Source organism: Heptranchias perlo, chromosome 2 (assembly GCF_035084215.1).
Source record: "Heptranchias perlo isolate sHepPer1 chromosome 2, sHepPer1.hap1, whole genome shotgun sequence".
NCBI lineage: Eukaryota > Metazoa > Chordata > Chondrichthyes > Hexanchiformes > Hexanchidae > Heptranchias > Heptranchias perlo.
In genome coordinates, this window is record NC_090326.1 from 139535652 (window position 1) to 139555246 (window position 19595).

The 19595-nt window shown below is 42.8% G+C and overlaps 1 protein-coding gene across 9 annotated transcripts in view; it reads left to right on the forward strand.

Annotated features, from left to right (window-relative positions):
- Nucleotides 1-19595, forward strand: part of LOC137344593 (cAMP-responsive element modulator-like) — a 140343-nt gene that overhangs the window by 110996 nt on the left and 9752 nt on the right. The window contains exon 1 of one of the 9 annotated variants that reach the window (XM_068007734.1): nt 19022-19125. The exons of the other annotated variants lie outside the window; for them this stretch is intronic. The gene's annotated coding sequence lies outside the window, so the exon portion shown is untranslated. Of the gene's footprint in view, nt 1-19021; nt 19126-19595 lie in introns of those variants that run through there. 9 annotated transcript variants of the gene reach the window in all.

A 19595-nucleotide genomic window follows, 5' to 3' on the forward strand; every position in this document is an offset into this window, starting at 1 on the left:
AAGGGAGCGAGGGATTGACCGAGTAATTACAGGCCAGTCAGTCTAACCTCGGTTGTGGGCAAATTATTGGAATCCATTCTGAGGGACAGGATAACCGTCACTTAGAAAGGCACGGCGTAATCAAGGACAGTCAGCATGGATTTATTAAGGGAAGGTTGTGTCTGACTAAATTGATTGAATTTTTTGAGGAGGTAACAAGGAGGGTCGATGAGGGTAGTGCATTTGATGTAGTCTACGTGGATTTTAGCAAAGCTTTTGACAAGGTCCCACATGGCAGACTGGTGAGAAAAGTAAAAGCCCATGGGATCCAAGGGAAAGTGGCAAGTTGGATCCAAAATTGGTTCAGTGGCAGGCAGCAAAGGGTAATGGTCGACGGGTGTTTTTGTGACTGGAAGGCTGTTTCCAGTGGGGTCCCGCAGGGCTGAGTACTAGGTCCCTTGCTTTTTGTGATATATATTAATGATTTGGACTTAAATGTAGGGGGCATGATTAAGAAGTTTGCAGATGATACAAAAATTAGCCGTGTGGTTGATAATGAGGAGGAAAGCTGTGGACTGCAGGAAGATATCAATGGACTGGTCAGGTGGGCAGAAAAGTGGCAAATGGAATTCAGTCCGGAGAAGTGTGAGATAATGCATTTGGGGAGGACAAACAAGGCAAGGGAGTACAGAATAAATGGGAGGATACTGAAAGGTGTAGAGGAAGTGAGGGACGTTGGAGTGCATGTCCACAGATCCCTGAAAGTAGCAGGACAGGTAGATAAGGTGGTTAAGAAGGCATACGGGATACTTTCCTTTATTAGCCGAGGGATAGAATATAAGAGCAGTGAGGTTTTGCTGGTTAGGCCACAGCTTGAGTACTGTGTACAGTTCTGGTCACCACATTACAGCAAGGATGTAACTGAACTAGAGAGGGTGCAGAGGAGATTGATGAGGATTTTGCCAGGACTGGAGAATTTTAGCCATGAGGAAAGATTGTTTTGGCTGGCGTTGTTCTCTTTAGAACAGAGGAGGCTGAGGGGTGATTTAATTAGGTTTGAGAGGGAGAAGGGTGAGTGATGAACCGAAGTTTTAAACTTAGTACAGCTGACTTTGGAGGGATGAGGCAGTAATTGACCACAATAGACTGGGAAGAACTACTAACTGATAAAACTACGGATGAACAGTGGGTGGAGTTCAAAAAAGTATTTGGTAGAATATAAGACCAGTTCATACCCCTACAGGGCAAGAGCTCTACTTGTGTAATTAAACAACCTTGGTCAAGAAGGGAAGTGAGAGATAGTCTAAAACTAAGAGAAAGGGCTTGTATGAAGGCAAAGAACAGTAGAGATCCCACAGACTGGGAGAGATATAAAGAACAGCAAAGGGATACTAAGGAAGTGGTGAGAGCCGCACAAAGGTGATACAAGGAAAAGCTTGTGAGGGATATCAATGACAACACTAAAGGTTTTTACAAATATATTAAGAGAAAGAGGTTGGCTCAGAGTAATGTGACAGAAACAGATGATATTGTATTTTGGAAGTCAGGAAATTTTGATATATATATTAATGACCTGGACTTGGGTTTTGAGGGTATAATTTCAAAGTTTGCAGATGACACGAAACTCGGCAATGTAGTAAGCAATGTGGAGGATAGTAACAGACTTCAGGAGGACATCGACAGATTGTTGAACTGGGCAGACACATGGCAAATGAAATTTAACGCACAGAAGTGTGAAGTGGTACATTTTAGTAAGAAGAACGAGGAGAGGCAATACATACTAAATGGTGCAGGAACAGAGAGACCTGGGAGTGCACATACACAAATCTTTGAAGGTGGCAGGACAAGTTGAGAAGACTGTTTTAAAAAAGCTGGGCTATATTAATAGAGGCATAGAGTACAAAGGCCAAGAAGTTATGCTAAACCTTTATAAAACACTGGTTAGGCTTCAGCTGGAGTATTGTGTTCAATTCTGGGCACCACTTTAGGAAGGCTGTCAAGACCTTAGAGAGGGTGCAGAAGAGATTTATTAGAATGGTACCAGGGATGAGGGTCTTCTGTTGTGTGGAAAGACTGGAGAAGCTGGAGTTGTTTGCCTTAGAACAGAGAAGGTTAAGTGGAGATTTGGTAGAGGTGTTCAAAATCATGAAGGGTTTTGATAGATTAAATAAGGAGAAACTGTTTCCAGTGGAAGATGGGTCGGTAACCAGAGGACACAGATTTAAGGTGATCGGCAAAAGAGCCAGAGGCAACATGAGGAAACATTTTTTTACGCAGTGAGTTGTAATGTTCTGGAATGCACTGCCTGAAAGGGTGGTGGAAGCAGATTCAATCGTAATTTTCAAAAGGGAATTGGACAAATACTTGAAGGGAAAAAATTTACAGGGCTATGGGGAAAGAGCAGAAGAATGGAATTAATTGGATAACTCTTTCAAAGAGCCTGCACAGGCACGATGGGCCGAATGGCCTCCTGTGCTGCACATACTATGATACTATGAAATGGCAGACTTACTAAATAGCTACTTTGTATCAGTCTTCACAGCAGAGGATGAGGATAAAATACCAGAGGTTCAAGGAAAACTAAAAATAAATCAAGGGCAGGAACTAACTAGATTCAATATAAGTTAAAAATAAATGGTGGTGAAGAAACTAATGTTGTTAAAGATGGACATATCTCCAGGGAATTAAAAGAAGTAGGTGAGGAAATTGTTGATGTGTTAGTCATGATCTTCCAAAACTCTCCAGATTCAGGAGTTGTCCCCTTGGATTGGAAAATTGCCAGTGTCACTCCAAAATTTAAGAAGGGTAAGAAATAAACTAGGAAATTATAACCTATTGGTCCAATGTCAGTTGTGGGGAAGTTACTAGAATCTGTTCTTAGGGACAGAGTGACTGAGCATTTGGACAAATATGGGCTGATCAGAGGGAGCCAGCGTGGACATGTCTAATGAACCAAGTTGAATCTTTTGAGGAGGTAACTAATGTGGTAGATTAAGGGAGTGTCTAAGGATATTATTTGTATGGACGTCCAGAAGGCATTTGACAAAGTTCCACATAAGAGACTGTTAACAAAAATTAGAGCGCTTGGAATTGGAGGCAACCTATTGGCTTGGCTCGGGAATTGGTTAGGAGGTAGGAGACAGAGAATAGGGATAATGGGTATGTACTCAAATTGGCAGAATTGACTATCAGTGTCCCCCAGGGATCTGTACTGGGGCAATAGCTTTTCACTATATTTATAAATGCCTTGGTTGAAGGAATGGAGAACTGTATATCTAAGTTTGCTGATGTCACTAAGTTAGGCGGCACAGTAAATAGTGTAGATGGGAGCAGAAAGTTGCAAAGGGACATTGATAGATAAGTGAGTGGTGCAAAACTGTGGCAGATGCAGTTCAATGTGGGAGAGTGTGACGTCATCCATTTTGGACCTAAGAAAGATAGATCGGAGTCTTTTCTAAATGGCGAGAAGCTAGGAACTGTGGATGAGCAGAAAGAATTAGGGGTCCAAGTACAGAAATCACGAAAAGATAGTGGACAGGTGCATAAAATAAGTTAAAAGGCTTATGGAATGTTGACCTTTATCTCAAGGGGCTGGAATATAAAGGGGTGCTGCATTATTCTGGATACCGCACTTCAGAAAGGATATATTGGCCTTGGAGGGGGTGCAACGCAGATCCACCAAAATGATACCGAGGCTGAAAGGGTTAAATTATTAGGCAGATTGCATAGACTCGGCTTGTATTCCCTTGAATATGGAAGATTAAGGGGTGATGTAATTGAGGGTTTAAGATGATTAGAGGATTTGATAGGGTAGATCGAGAGAAACTATTTCCTCTGGTGGGAGAGTTTTTAAAAAAATTCGTTCATGGGATGTGGGCGTCGCTGGCGAAGCCGGCATTTATTGCCCATCCCTAATTGCCCTTGAGAAGGTGGTGGTGAGCCACCTTCTTGAACCGCTGCAGTCCGTGTGCTGTTAGAGAGTTCCAGGATTTTGACCCAGCGACGATGAAGGAACGGCGATATATTTCCAAGTCGGGATGGTGTGTGACTTGGAGGGAAACGTGCAGGTGTTGTTCCCGTGTACCTGCTGCTCTTGTCCTTCTCAGTGGTAGAGGTCGCGGGTTTGGAAGGTGCTGTCGAAGAAGCCTTGGCGAGTTGCTGCAGTGCATCCTGTGGATGGTACACACTGCAGCCACTGTGCGCCGGTGGTGAAGGGAGTGAATGTTTAGGGTGGTGGATGGGGTGCCAGTCAAGCGGGCTGCTTTGTCCTGGATGGTGTCGAGCTTCTTGAGTGTTGTTGGAGCTGCACTCATCCAAGCAAGTGGAGAGTATTCCATCACACTCCTGACTTGTGCCTTGTAGATGGTGGTACGGCTTTGGGGAGTCAGGAGGTGAGTCACTCGCTGCAGAATACCCAGCCTCTGACCTGCTCTTGTAACCACAGTATTTATATGGCTGGTCCAGTTAAGTTTCTGGTCAATGGTGACCCCCAGGATGTCGATAGTGGGGGAATTCGGCGATGATGATGCCGTTGAATGTCAAGGGGAGGTGGTTGGACTCTTTCTTGTTGGAGATGGTCATTGCCTGGCACTTGTCTGGCACGAATGTTACTTGCCATTTATCAGCCCAAGCCTGGATGTTGTCCAGGTCTTGTTGCATGCGGGCTTGGACTGCTTCATTATTTGAGGGGTTGCGAATGGAACTGAACACAGTTTAATCATCAGCGAACATCCCCGTTTCTGACCTAATGATGGAGGAATGGTCATTGATGAAGCAGCTGAAGATGGTTGGGCCTAGGACACTGCCCTGAGGAACTCCTGCAGCAATGCCCTGGGGCTGAGATGATTGGCCTCCAACAACCACTACCATCTTCCTTTGTGCCAGGTATGACTCCAGCCACTGGAGAGTTTTCCCCCTGATTCCCATTGACTTCAATTTTACTAGTGCTCCTTGGTGCCACACTCGTTCAAATGCTGCCTTGATGTCAAGGGCAGTCACTCTCACCTCACCTCTGAAATTCAGCTCTTTTGTCCATGTTTGGACCAAGGCTGTAATGAGGTCTGGAGCCGAGTGGTCCTGGCGGAACCCAAACTGAGCATCGGTGAGCAGGTTATTGGTGAGTAAGTGCCGCTTGATAGCACTGTCGACAACACCTTCCATCACTTTGCTGATGATTGAGAGTAGACTGATGGGGCAGTAATTGGCCGGATTGGATTTGTCCTGCTTTTTGTGGACAGGAAATACTTGGGCAATTCTCCAAATTGTCGGGTAGATGCCAGTGTTGTAGCTGTACTGGAACAGCTTGGCTAGAGGCGCAGCTAGTTCTGGAGCACAAGACTTCATCACTGCAGCTGGGATGTTGTCGGGGCCCATAGCCTTTGCTGTATCCAATGAATTCAGCCGTTTCTTGATATCCAGAACAAAGGGGCATAACCTTAACATATTAGAGTTAGGCCGTTCAGGGGTGATATCAGAAAGTGCTTCTTCACATAAAGGGTCGTGGAAATCTGGAACTCTCTCCCCAAAAATGCTCTTGAGGCTGGGTCACTTGAAAATTTCAAAAACTGAGATTGATAGATTTTTGTTAGACAAGGGTATTAAGGGCTACAGAACCAAGGCAGCTAGATGGAGTTAAGATGCAGATCAGCCATGATCTAACTGAATGGCGGAACAGGCTCGAGAGGCTGAATGGCCTACTCCTGTTCCTATGTTCCTGGATGCCTTGCTACTGCAAAATCTGGCCCAATTTGTTGGTCATGTCATTCTGCATGTTATATACATATGTATTTACACAACATATGTGTTTCTCACTAAGACCAGGGACATTTAGTCTTTTTGCAGATCAGAATTGGGTAGAAGTCATTTTTTACTGATCCAACCTGGAAAAAATTGTGAATTTATCAGTGCAAATGAGTAAAATAAAATTTGAAGTTGATATATATAGTTTTGGTAAATAGGTCTCTTTGGTAATGGAAAATGTTTCTTTTGTACAGTTATCATTGCCAAAAAGAGATGTGTGAATTTTCTAGACTTTAATCGCTCTGCAAAACAAAGGGAACAATTAATCAACATTTGGAAGACAGAACCAATTTGAATGGGGCAAAAAAGAAAACCAAAACCTAATAGGAAAAAATGGAGACATTTAGAAAAAAAATTTAATAGATGTAATGTAAAAGTCATGGATAATAACATTAATTATATTCCTTTAAATATGAAATGAGACTAGGTAGAAAATCTGAAAAAGAATGGAAAAAATGTAAAGTGGATGCTTACTACAGTTAATGCAAAGACCTGTTGGATTAGAAATTTAACTCTGCATTCTGTTCCTTTTACAAAAGAACATTAAAATTTAGCCACAGGCTATTTTAATGGAGAGAATAACGATCAGATCGACCCATATTGCTCTTGCATACTTTCTGCTGTCCAGTTCAGAGGAATAACTGATTAATTAGAATAGGCCATCAGCTAACTTTCACGGTTTACAACCTATGGGGCTTTTATTTGGGAGAGAGAATCACAGTGCCGGGAAGACCTTTTACTTTGCTAATATGAATGCATTTGGGCTGTAAGGCATCTTAAAGTGGAAAATTCCTTGACTTTCAATTAGAAGATCAAAGGGATTCCTATCCCTACAACTGGTTTGCTTCATTGTAGAATTTCATGAGTTGTTTATCTGACTGGTTGATGCATTGTTACCTGAAGCAATACAGGGAGAGGAAAATATAGTTTTATTTCAGGACTTTGCTAATGGTACTTTGAAGCTGGAAACTAAGAGATGTCTTAGTAGGTAGACGGGAAAGTAGGGTTGAGGTCACGATCAGATCAGTCATAATCTTATCAAATGGCAGAGCAGGCTCGAGGGGCCGAATGGCCTACTCTTAATTCGTATGTCTTCCATTGATTTTTTTCTTCTCTCCATGCCTTTGTTCCTTCCACGTGTTGGGCTTAGATCAGGAACCCCTGAAGATTAGCGGCACCATACTATGTGCTGCCACTAAATAGTGCAGGGCATCAATGCGTCAACATATTGCACTTTTAGACTCTACAAACCTCTTCAGTTGTGGTGAACAATTAAAAATACCTGTTCCAGCCATCAGAAGGCACTGTCAACACTCTGAGACGCATCTGAAACATTTGCATTTGAGCAGAGAGAATACTGTTTCTGCTGTAAATTATCCGAAGACATTTTGTAAAAAGAGATCATGATGTGCCTGGAGTCATTTACCTTTGTATTGATGAATGAGAAGGAAGGTTTGTGAAGGCACTGTTGTGGCAAGACAAAAGAGCTATTATAAAATTCTAAACCAGTTTCACTCAATTTATTATATTCACCAGTGGATGTAATGTGACCATTGGTCCACTTTTTTTATTCCTTGGCTGCACTTAATCGCCACTCCCCACTGCAGGTCCTGGCCACTGGGATAGACCTGCGTAAGTCGAGCAAGAGACGAAGGCTGCCGTATTTGCTGGGAATGAGGACTCAATTTGGATGCTAAGATAGAAGGGAACTAGCTGGTTGAACTTGCAGCAGAAAGCAAAAGCTCAACAACTTCCTGCCCCTTTTCAGCTTGTACTGTATTGCTGTAGCCGAGCAAGGAGGCCAAGGAGATTGTGACCAGTGGCCAAGGTCCCAAAAGGGACGACTGTGGTCCACAACCAGTGAAGATGCAATGTGAGCAGGACTGGGAAGGGGCAGGGTGTAACAGCAGCCATTACTTGAAAGGAAATCCAGAATGGCTCACATGATCACTGGAGGAGTAGTAGGGGTGTCAATCACATGATTGGCACAGGTCAATCCAATTACTAGAAGGTGACATGAGCCATTTATTTGCCAGAAGAAAACCTAAACTCTTTTTTTACAGATAGCTGGACAGAAATTTATAATGGTTTGTGTGGATTAAGGGTATCTAGATTCTATCCATTACATCTTCAACATTGCTTTACTGTTGAACCACAATTGACCCATATTTTGATATTAAAACATGTAAATTTGTAAGTCTGATTATGGACACTACAGTGATGCAAGGTGCAAAGATATGAGATCTAAATCCTTCACAGAACAACAAGCTTTCATTCAGTATGATTGAAAGGGCAAATGAGTAATGTACCTAACATGAAGCATCATTGTATATCCTGTACTTATATTGCATGACTAAATTATGAGTCAATCACAAACAGGTAGTTATATTATTTTTCCTTGCATTTTTGCCATTAGCTGATCAAACTTGACACATTTCAAAAGATAAATCCATAAGATGCATCGGTAAATTAAACTGGGTAGCATTTTTATCCCAATATTTCATATTTAAAGATTTAATAAATGGACAAGTAATTTAGTGGTTTTGAAAAATAAATTTTATAGGTACTTTCATTGTTGTATTCACAGATCTGTAAGGGGCAGAGCACCTTTTTGAACATCCAACTTAAATTTCAATATTCATTGCGAATGATTGTCTATGGGCGAACTGTTGTGTATGTTTTTTTAAAAAAAACTATTCAAACTTCTATATGTTTATGGCTTTTATTGCATCAACTAGGCGTTTTAAAATCACATGAGCTTTGGTAACATAGAAAAATGAAAAGTTGGCGTTATCATTTAAATCCAAGAAGATGACATTAGTGAATTTTACTTTTGTGTTAAATTAAAATTGAATATCTGAATCTAAGTAATATAACCATTCTCTAATTATAATTCTGAACTGATTCTAAGATTATTTAAAAATCTAATTGATAACAGGAAACTGAATCAAATGTGTTTTGTTGGAAAATAAGGATGCGTTTTTGCTGTGAATTGAATTTGTTGATCAGTATAATACTAAACATTCTACAACCTAATGTGCCAGACATGCAGTTGAAAATGTTTAATCCTACATTGTAACAAGCAAGATGTGAGACAAATAATAAGGCCCCAGTATTTACAGGGAGGCAGGGAGCGCGGTTGCAGGGGGAATCCCGGAAATCCCGGGAACATGGACCTCATTATCATTTTTTAATTCCGTTTCCCACCCGGCAGCTGGCCAGATTGACAGGCTGGCCAGCTGCTGGGTGGGAAAGCCAGCGGTAGAAGGATACAGCCGAGAACCGTTGGGGCGGTCCCTGGCAATCATGAAAGATCGGGGCTTGGTGGGATTGGTGGCTGGCAATCATAAAAATGGCGCTAGGCGGTGGGTAGGAGTCGTGTTTTGCAATTTTAAATTTAGTCCGTCGTGGTGGGGTTAATATCGACCCCTAAATCTCAGTCATCCCAGTTTGGAATGGCAAGACGTTTGAAAATAAAGGCTGTTGTAATTGTTCAGTGTGCCCGATTCTAGAATTTTGATAGTTTTGATTTTGTTTTTAAATTATACCTGAGAGAGTCAATATAACACAACAGTCTCTTAACAGCTGCTCCCATGAGTGAGAGAGAAAAATTCTCAGAACAATACCTCAGCCATTCTCAGTCTGTGAGCACAAGTTTTTGTAAGTTGCATGGAAGTTCGTCTGTTTCTTTCTCTAAAGTATTGTAGGCCCAAGTCACAATTTGCTTTCTAGAAGCCAACAAAAAGTGCATAATGAATTATATGATGAACTTGTGCACTAGATGATGAAAAATAAGTCCTCTTTCTAATTCTGCATATATGAAAGTGTAAGGTTATTAGTATGATCTCTCATTGCTGACAGCAAGATCTGACTTCAAATTGCAGTTTATAATACAAAATTGATCTTGCTATAGTTTCATGAGTGCAGTGTTAGTGCGAATCAGTTTTTTTTTTCTTTTAATAGCTGGAGTTGTGGTCTCTAGGAGTAAAATTACAGCACTGCTCTAAGATTTCCTTTGAAAATTGTAATTCTATTATATTTTTTACAATTCAGTTGCTGTACAATACAAGCCTTCATCACCGAAACAATCAACTGGTGTCCAACTCCACCAGTGGATTTGCTGGTAGAGAATAAAAATAACAGCGGGAGCGCTGCTGGCCTCCTCAACACTGCTGACATTAGCCTCGCTCTCAGCAATTCTGCAGGTCCTGATTGGAGGACAGTAGTGCTGCTGGGAGCTGGAAGTGTGTCAGACCACTTTGTTTCTTCAATGAGAAGTGCCGCACTGTCTGTTTGATATTTTTATTCCCCACCTGCAGATCAGCTGTTCCCATTCGATTTTTGGAGTTGTGTGCTTTCCATTCAAAGCATTGACCTCACTTGCATGTGTCTTTGTTTTGGAGGCAGCTGGGATAATTGTTTTCATGGCTTGCCTAGACCATTTTGAAGCAACCCAAAACAGTCTTTCAAGGCTGCTGAGACTGAACATGCTGGAACCCCTGCCTGCCCAACAGACTTGACTCTCCCATAGATGCCCAGCAACCAGGATCTTCTAGGCTCCACTAAGCATATGACAGTGCCTCCAATATTCCTGACCACTAACTATGGTCACAGACGCTTCTGCTTCTAACCCACCTTCCTGCCTGGATTCATTGTGGTGCTACCTTATTCTATTTTAGTTTAATTTGGTGGGATTGTATCATCTGCCAATTTCCATATTGCACCAGGACTTCCCCATCCATTGTGGTGGATTTTTACAATTTGTTCTCGGGAGATGGGTGACGCTGGCAAGGCTGCATTTATTGCCCATCCTTAGCAGCTCTGAGAAGGTGGTGGTGGGCTGCCTTGAACAGCTTTGTGGTGATAGTGCTCCCACAATGGTTTCAAGTAGGAAATTCCAGGATACTGATCCAGCGATAGCAAAGGAACGGTGATGTATGTCCATGTTGGAATGCAGTGTCACTTGGAGGGGAACTTAGTGGTGATGGTGTTCTACTGCATTGCTGCTCTTCTTCTTGACGGTGGAGGTCGCAGGGAAGGAGGTGCTATTTAAGTAACCTTGTTGAGTTGCTGAAGTGCATCCTGTAGCTTTGTATATGCCGCGGCCAAATTGGGCCGATGATAGGGGAGGTGCAGCCCAATGGCACGGGTACTGATGAAATGAACTGCTCTGTCTGGATGGCATTGAACTTGAGAGTGGTATTATGGTTGTAACCATCTCGGCAAGTCATGAGTATGTCATTGCATATCTAACTTGAACCTTCTAGCTGGTGGAGTGGTTTTGAGGGGTCAGGAGGTGAGACACAGTACCTACTGCTCTTGAGGTCATGGTGTTCATACGGCTGGTCCAGTTAAGCATCTGATCAAGTGACCCCCAAGCTGCTGATTGTAGGGGACTCGGCGATGGTGGTGCTGTTGAAGGGTCAGGTGAAGAAGGCTGGGCTTGCTCTTATTTGAGATGCTCATTACCAGGCACTCATGTAGCACAAATGTTACCTACCTCTTCTCAGCCTAAGCCTGGATATTGTCGAAGTTCTCATGGACTGCATTTTTGGCAGATATGTGAAAGGAGTGAAACACTAAGATTTTGAGCAAGCCAGCCCACTCCTGACCTTCTGATGGAGGGAAGGTCATTGATGAAGCAATTGAAAATGTTTGGGCCGAGAATGCTTCCCTAAGGAACTCCTGCAGCAATGTCCTGGCGTAGTGATTTTTGGCCTCTGACACATGTGACCATCTTCCTTTTGTGTCACATATGATTCCAGACACTGGAGGGGTTTCCCTTTGACCCCCCCCCATCGACCTCAGTTTTATTAGGTCTCCTCAGTGCCATACTTGGTTCAGTGCTGCCTTGATTTTTAGGGTAGTTGCTTTCCTTCGACATTCAGCTCTGGTGTTTTTTTTTATTCGTTCATGGGATGTGGGCGTCACTGGCAAGGCCAGCATTTATTGCCCATCCCTAATTGCCCTTGAGAAGATGGCGGTGAGCCGCCTTCTTGAACCGCTGCAGTCCGTGTGGTGAAGGTTCTCCCACAATGCTGTTAGGAAGGAAGTTCCAGGATTATGACCCAGCGACGATGAAGGGACGGCGATATATTTCCAAGGTGGGATGGTGTGTGACTTGGAGGGGAACGTGCAGGTGGTGTTGTTCCCATGCACCTGCTGCTCTTGTCCTTCTAGGTGGCAGAGGTCGCGGGTTTGGGAGGTGCTGTCAAAGAAGCCTTGTCGAGTTGCTGCAGTGCATCCTGTGGATGGTACACACTGCAGCCACTGTGCGCCGGTGGTGGATGGGGTGCCAATCAAGCGGGCTGCTTTGTCCTGGATGTTTTCGAGCTTCTTGAGTGTTGTTGGAGCTGCACTCATCCAGGCAAGCGGAGAGTATTCCATCACACTCCTGACTTGTGCCTTGTAGATGGTGGAAAGGTTTTGGGGAGTCAGGAGGTGAGTCACTCGCTGCAGAATACCCAGCCTCTGACCTGCTCTTGTAACCACAGTATTTATATGGCTGGTCCAGTTAAGTTTCTGGTCAATGGTGACCCCCAGGATGTTGATAGTGGGGGATTCGGCGATGGTAATGCCGTTGAATGTCAAGGGGAGGTGGTTAGATTCTCTTTTGTTGGAGATGGTCATTGCCTGGCACTTGTCTGGCGTGAATGTTACTTGCCACTTATCAGCCCAAGCCTGGATGTTGTCCAGGTCTTGCTGCATGTGGGCGCGGACTGCTTCATTATTTGAGGGGTTGCGAATGGAACTGAACATTGTGCAATCATCAGCGAACATCCCCATTTCTGACCTTATGATGGAGGGAAGGTCATTGATGAAGCAGCTGAAGATGGTTGGGCCTCGGACACTGCTCTGAGGAACTCCTGCAGCAATGCCTTGGGGCTGAGATGATTGGCCTCCAACAATCACTACCATCTCCGTTTGTGCCACCGGAGAGTTTTCCTCCTGATTCCCATTGACTTCAAATGTACTAGTGCTCCTTGGTGCCACAGTCGGTCAAATGCTGCCTTGATGTCAAGGGCAATGACTCTCACCTCACCTCTGGAATTCAGCTCTTTTTTCCATGTTTGGACCAAGGCTGTAATGAGGTCTGGAGCCAAGTGGTCCTGGTGGAACCCAAACTGAGCATCAGTGAGCAGATTATTGGTGAGTAAGTGCCGATTGATAGCGCTGATGATTGAGAGTAGACTGATGGGGCGGTAATTGGCCGGATAGCATTTGTCCTGCTTTTTGTGGACAGGACATACCTGGGTAATTCTCCAAATTGACGGGTAGATGCCAGCGTTGTAGCTGTACTGGAACAGCTTGGCTAGAGGCGCAGCATGTTCTGGAGCACAAGTCTTCAGCACTACAGTTGGGATGTTGTCGGGGCCATTAGCCTTTGCTGTATCCAGTGCACTCATCCGTTTCTTAATATCACGTGGGGTAAATCGAATTGGCTGAAGACTAGCTTCTGTGATGGTGGGGATATCGGGAGGAGGCCGAGATGGAACATCCACTCAGCACTCATGGCTGAAGATGGTTGTAAACACTTCAGCCTTGTCCTTTGCACTCACATGCTGGACTCTGCCGTCATTGAGGATGGGGATGTTTACAGAGCCTCCTCCTCCCATTGTTTTATTGTCCACCACCATTCACGACTGGCTGTGGCAGAACTTTGATCTGATCTGTTGGTTGTGGAATTGCTTAGCTCTGTCTTTTGCATGTTGCTTCCAGCTGTTTAGCATACATGTAGTCCTGAGTTGTAGCTTCACCAGGTTGGTACCTCATTTTTAGGTACACCTGGTGCTGCTCCTGGCATGCTCTTCTACACTCCTCATTGAACCAGGGTTGATCCCCTGGTTTGTTGGTAATGGTAGAAGTATGGAATATGCTGGGTCACGATTCTGCTGCTGATGGCCCACAGCAACTCATGGACGCCCAGTTTTGAGCTGCTAGATCTGTTCTGAATCTATCCCATTTAGCACGGTGGTAGTGCCACACAACACGTTGGATGGTATCCTCAGTGCGAAGACGGGACTTCGTCTCCACGAGGACTGTGCGGTGGTCACTCCTACCAATACTGTCATGGACAGATGCATTTGCGACAGGTAGATTGGTGAGGATGAGGTCAAGTAAGTTTTTCCCTCGTGTTGGTTCGCTCACCACCTGCCGCAGGCCCAGTCTGGCAGCTATGTCCTTCAGGACTCGGCCAACTCGGTCTGTGGTGGTGCTACCGAGCCACTCTTGGTGATGGACATTGAAGTCCCCCACCCAGAGTACATCCTGTGTCCTTGCTACCCTCAGTGCTTCCTCCAAGTGGTGTTCGACATGGAGGAGGACTGATTCATCAGCTGAGGGAGGGCGGTAGGTGGTAATCAGCAGGAGGTTTCCTTGCCCATGTTTGGCCTGATGCCATGAGATTGCATGGGGTTGGGAGTCAATGTTGAGGACTCCCAGGGCCACTCCCTTCTGACTGTATATCACTGTACCGCCACCTCTGGTGGGTCTGTCCTGCGGGACAGGACATATCCAGGGATGGTGATGGAAGAGTTTCGGATGTTGGCTGAAAGGTATGATTCTGTGAGTATGGCTGTCAGGCTGTTGCTTGACTCGACTCATCTGTGGGACAGCTCTCCCAATTTTGGCACAAGTCCCCAAATGTTAGTGAGGAGGACTTTGTCGGGTCGACTGGGTCTTTGTCGTGTCAGGTGCCTCGTGGTACGTCCAGTTTTATGACTTAAAAAATTAAGCGAGATTTTACAACTGAGTGGCTTGCTAGGCCATTTCTGAGGGCAATTAAGAATCAACCACATTGCTGTGAGTCTGGAGTTACATATAGGCCAGACCAGGTAAGGACAGCAGGTTTCCTTCTCTCAAGGACATTAGTGAACCAGATGGGTTTTTACGACAATCCGGTAGTTTTATAACCACCATTACTGATACTAGTATTTTAATTCCAGATTTTATTTAATTAATTGAATTTAAATTCCCCAGCTGCCATGGCGGGATTTGAACTCATGATTCTGGATTATTAGTTCGGGCCTCTGGATTACTAGTCCAGTAACATAACCACTATGCTACCGTACCTGTGTCCATGCCCTTGTGGTTTCAAGTCCCATTCTGGAGCTTGAGCACACTTGGGCTGATACTTCAGTGTAGCAGTGAGGGAGTGTTGTATTGTCGGTGGTGCTTGCCTTCACATGAAATGTTAAACCACGGACTCGTCTGTCTGTTCAGCTGAATGTTGAAGACTCCATGGCACTATTCACAGATGAGAAGAGTGTTTTTCTGGGGTTTTGTCCAACATTGTTCCCTCAACTAATAACACCAAAAGTAAACTGGTCATTCATCTCATTGCTGTTAGTGGGCCTTGCTGCATGCAAAGCCCACGTAATAACAGTGACTGCACTTCAAAGTAATTAGTTTGATGTGAAGTCCTTTGCGAATTTCTGAGAGGTGCTATAAATGCAAGTTTTTTTTTCCTCCTTTAACAGAACAAATTTCACATACTTCATATTGATTAGACAATCTTATCGTACCCTGCTCTTCTCATTCAATCACTCTGGTGGAGTTATGTGTGGTACTACCAATTCAGGAACAGATTGTGAGTTCCAAGATCTGCCATGGTGTTCTGATTTTCTGTCTCACCGCTTTCCAAGTTTGCACTGTGTGGGCTGCTAGAGAATACTTCTTGCTGGAACTATTTCCAGGTTAATATATAGAAGTGCTTATTAAGGAAACTGAGCTGCAAGTTCCTCTGTGCCCAGCAGGTCACAGTTCTTCCCACACGCCTGAAGGTGTGCACCATTTGTGTCTGTGATGCTTAATAGTATATATTAAAATCTGGGAACCCAAACCCTACTGTCCCATTTTTTAACATTTGCCTGAGGAAGGAGAAAATCTCCGAAAGCTTGTGAATTTAAAATAAAATTGCTGGACTATAACTTGGTGTTGTAAAATTGTTTACAATTTTTTAACAGATGTTACTTGTCAAAGTCAATGGATTTGTTCGATTCCATGGAAATTTAAGATTTTGTAATCTCATACATGTAACAATTATTGGGACCATACAAAATTGATCCAGCACATGAGGTACATTAATTTTAATTCCTTTTGCTCTCAAAAAGAGAGACTGGCAACAACTGCCACTGGTCCGGATCAGTGCATCTGAGTAATTAATTCCACACAAACCTGATAAAGCAGGGATTAGCTCGGTGCCAAGATATTTAAGCTCTCTTACTTGATCTCCAATGCTATTGCTCAGGAACAAGAATTTAAAATAGATATATGCTATATTATATGTATTGAACTACACATATTTAAATATTACCTGCTGTTTTATTCTCAGCTCTCCATATTCCACATCTCATAATTTTACAATGAATGCAACAAAAATGTTGTTCTTTCCCAGTTTATGTTCTACTCATCACCCTGATAACACATTTTTGAAGGTGATTGTTTACTCCGGAGAAATCATTCAACAATTTAAGATTTTTAATGGAATAGATGAATTGAACCTCAATAATATATTAGAGATTGCCACAGACCCTAGAACTAGGAGGTGCAGGCTATCTCAAGAAGAGGGAAGGTGCACAGACAATTTAGATCTAACTACTTTATATGGAGGGTGGTGGAAAAGTTGGAATGGACTACCCAGGAAGGCAGTGGAGGCAGATAATGTGGAAGAATTTAATGAAGAGTTGGATAGTTATTTATGGGAGTGGGCAATAGATTGTATAGTCTCGGCTAAGGAGATTCAGCAAGGTAGCAGCTTGCAGCTCCCAGCATGCATTCGTACCTTTAACTTGCAGAATTGTTTTTGTGATTGAGAACAAGACTGGCCATTCAGAGTCTACCAGGACGAGCTGTTTTTAACCCCACCCTGAGTAATGAAGGAAAATTACTGCAGATGAAAATCACTAGGGAAACTGTTTTTAGGAACAGTGTAAGAGACTGGAATTTTGTTTTGTGGAAAGCATTAACTCTACAACTTTTTCTAAGGTAACTCTGACAGCATGTACAATGTAAACTATATACTACCTGATCTCATGCAACAACAGTTGGCTGATAAGTGATAGGTAACATTTTTTCACGTCAGTTCCACGCAGTAATCATCTCCACTAAGAAAAGGCTTAAACACCTCCCCATAATCTACGAGGACACCATCATCCTGGGGGGTGGGGGTGATGGAGGGGGCGGGGGGTCATCATTGACCAGATGCTTAACTGGACCAGCTACATGTGCACCATGGCCACAGAGTTGTTATAACTAGCTTACCGCCTGCCCCCTCAATGCCTGTCCACTACCTACAAGCGTCAAGTCAGGCATGTGAAAGAATGCTCACTTGGATATTCAAGAAATTTGATACCATCCAAAATGGAGCAATCTGCTTGATCATCATCCCTGCCATTGAACTCAGAACCCACTTCCTCCATCCGTAGCACACTGTCACTGCAGTATGTACTGTTTACAGGGTGCTGTGAAACAACTCGCCAAACTTACCTTAACAGCAGCTCCCAGCTGCATGACCTTTATCACCAAGAGCAAGAACTAGAGCTTACAAGTTCCCTGCCAAGTCACACACCATCTTGACTTGGACATGCACTGCTATACGAGGCCTCACCGCCACCACCTCAGGACAACTAGGAATAGACAATAAATGCAACATTGCCAGTTACCCACATCCCAAGAGCAAATTTGACAAAAGTACACTAAAAGAGCTGAGCACAGATACAGCTATGGGGAATGTTGGGAAGTGAGGAAGGACTTTGGTAGGATTGTTGCAATTCTTTATTTTTGTGTGCAGAGATAAGCACAGTCAAGGAAACAAGATATTCATGTTTGTTTCAGCAGAAGCATTTGCCAACACCAAGCACTGTTGAAGTGATACTTGGTTTAAAAAAATGATGCAAATTAGTTTTATATTAATTTTTAAAAAATATTTCTTCCCTTTTGCCTTAGATAGACAGTAAAGGTAAAGATCTACTCCTCTGTATTACACACGCATTTATTTAATTATGCATGCAAAAATGGTAGGTGAGAATACAAATTTATTTTATCAACCTGCTGTGAGTAAGGAAATCACTATTTATTTTCCAGAAACAAATCAAAAAATACTTCACCATCTCTGGAGGAATCCCTTGCAAACTTCTTTCCAAATCTTTTCACTGGAAATGTTTACTGATTTTATCACTTACACATTCCCCACCTCCATACAACAGCTGTAATTCACTGGGAGCAAACCCCTGGGTAATCTGCTAATGTGTAAATTTTGCATCCAGTGCGTGTCTGTCACAATGCAGATTGCCAACTATATACATGCACTTGGGGGAAATAAAGAAAAAAACCATGATTTTATGCTGGTTTCTTCTGGCCTAGAGCCAGAAATGTACAAGCGCCAATCTGCAATCTTGCATCACCTGTAGAAATAACATAATTAATTTAGCATGTATCTGTTTACAGTTAGATATGACAACCGTAATGGGGTGGACTTTAAACAGCTGACCCTTAGCAGCAAAATATGCAATCTATGTTACAAGTTATAGCACTCCTGTTATAAAGCAGTGTCTAACTTACTGTGAAAACGCCACAATGATGCCAGTTGGTTCAAGAAGGGAAATGAGACTGCTGGCAAAAGAGATCGCAGATAAATTAAAGGAGGTTGAATTATAATAAATAAAACTCAAGGAAAAAGTGGCAGTTAGTGGAAGATGATTTTAAAACATTACAGTAATTGGAATCCACTGTAGTTACAGATTTATTGTTGAATTTCTTATTGTCCACTTAAGGCTTTACTTTACCATATGAGAATCAAGATTTAATTTACAGCGCTGTACATGTATAGAAGCAAATGTATGACATAACTGTAATTTCATCCTGCTATGTACAATTCAGTTTATTTTATATAAACACTCAAACAAAAATAAAAAAATCTGACTTCAATTTCTCAAAATTCTTTTACCTCTCTACAAGCAAAGCAAGTATAAATCCATTTTCATGTCTCACACACCTGTGTTCACTAATAATTTGTGTAACTGATTATACTTATGCAAACTTATTTTTATCACTGGAAAAGTTGCCAATCTTGCTATTTTTAAATTTGTTGAACAGGACTTGATACTGGGAGGACAATAATTGGCTTGTGACCTCAGATGTTTATAAACTGCTTGCACCATGCATCAGTTATCTAGGATTAATAACAAGCAGGTTAGCCAGTTTGTAAATAAATCTTCTGAAAGACACTTCCTGGATATGAGCCTCTTTCCCAGGAACTGCGAGTGTGTGTCTTTTGCTCTCACCCTCTTTCGGTTTGTCTGCCACTTGCTGTGATTCTATGGATATTTGCTGCTTACCACAGTACTAGTAAGTGTATTGCTGAGACTAGATTTTTTAATGTATATTGTACATGTAGTAGGCTAGTGGTCTGACTTTTGAAAACAGCATAAAATGTATGACTTGAAATACTGCAACCTAATCCTGTATCTCTGTGGTAAAATTGAAATTTGGAATCCTTTGTTGCTATCCCGTTAATTGCGTCAGAATCATCACTGTGCAAAAAAAATAATCTGATCAATTTGCTAATGCACAGTTGAGAATGTTGTCATAAGTTCATAATCTGACTCTTGAAAACATCTTGTAGGTGGATTGTTTAGTCAACAACTTGTAGAATGTACAGCTTTTGGCTATTTCTGCTTGAGATATAGTACAGTTGACTTAACAGCTATCAAATGTTTTATGGTAATGAGCACAAGTAAATGTCGCAGCTGAGCCCCGAGGGCTTGTACGATTTGTAAATATATTCGACTATCAATTAATCGCAATTAACTTCTGCA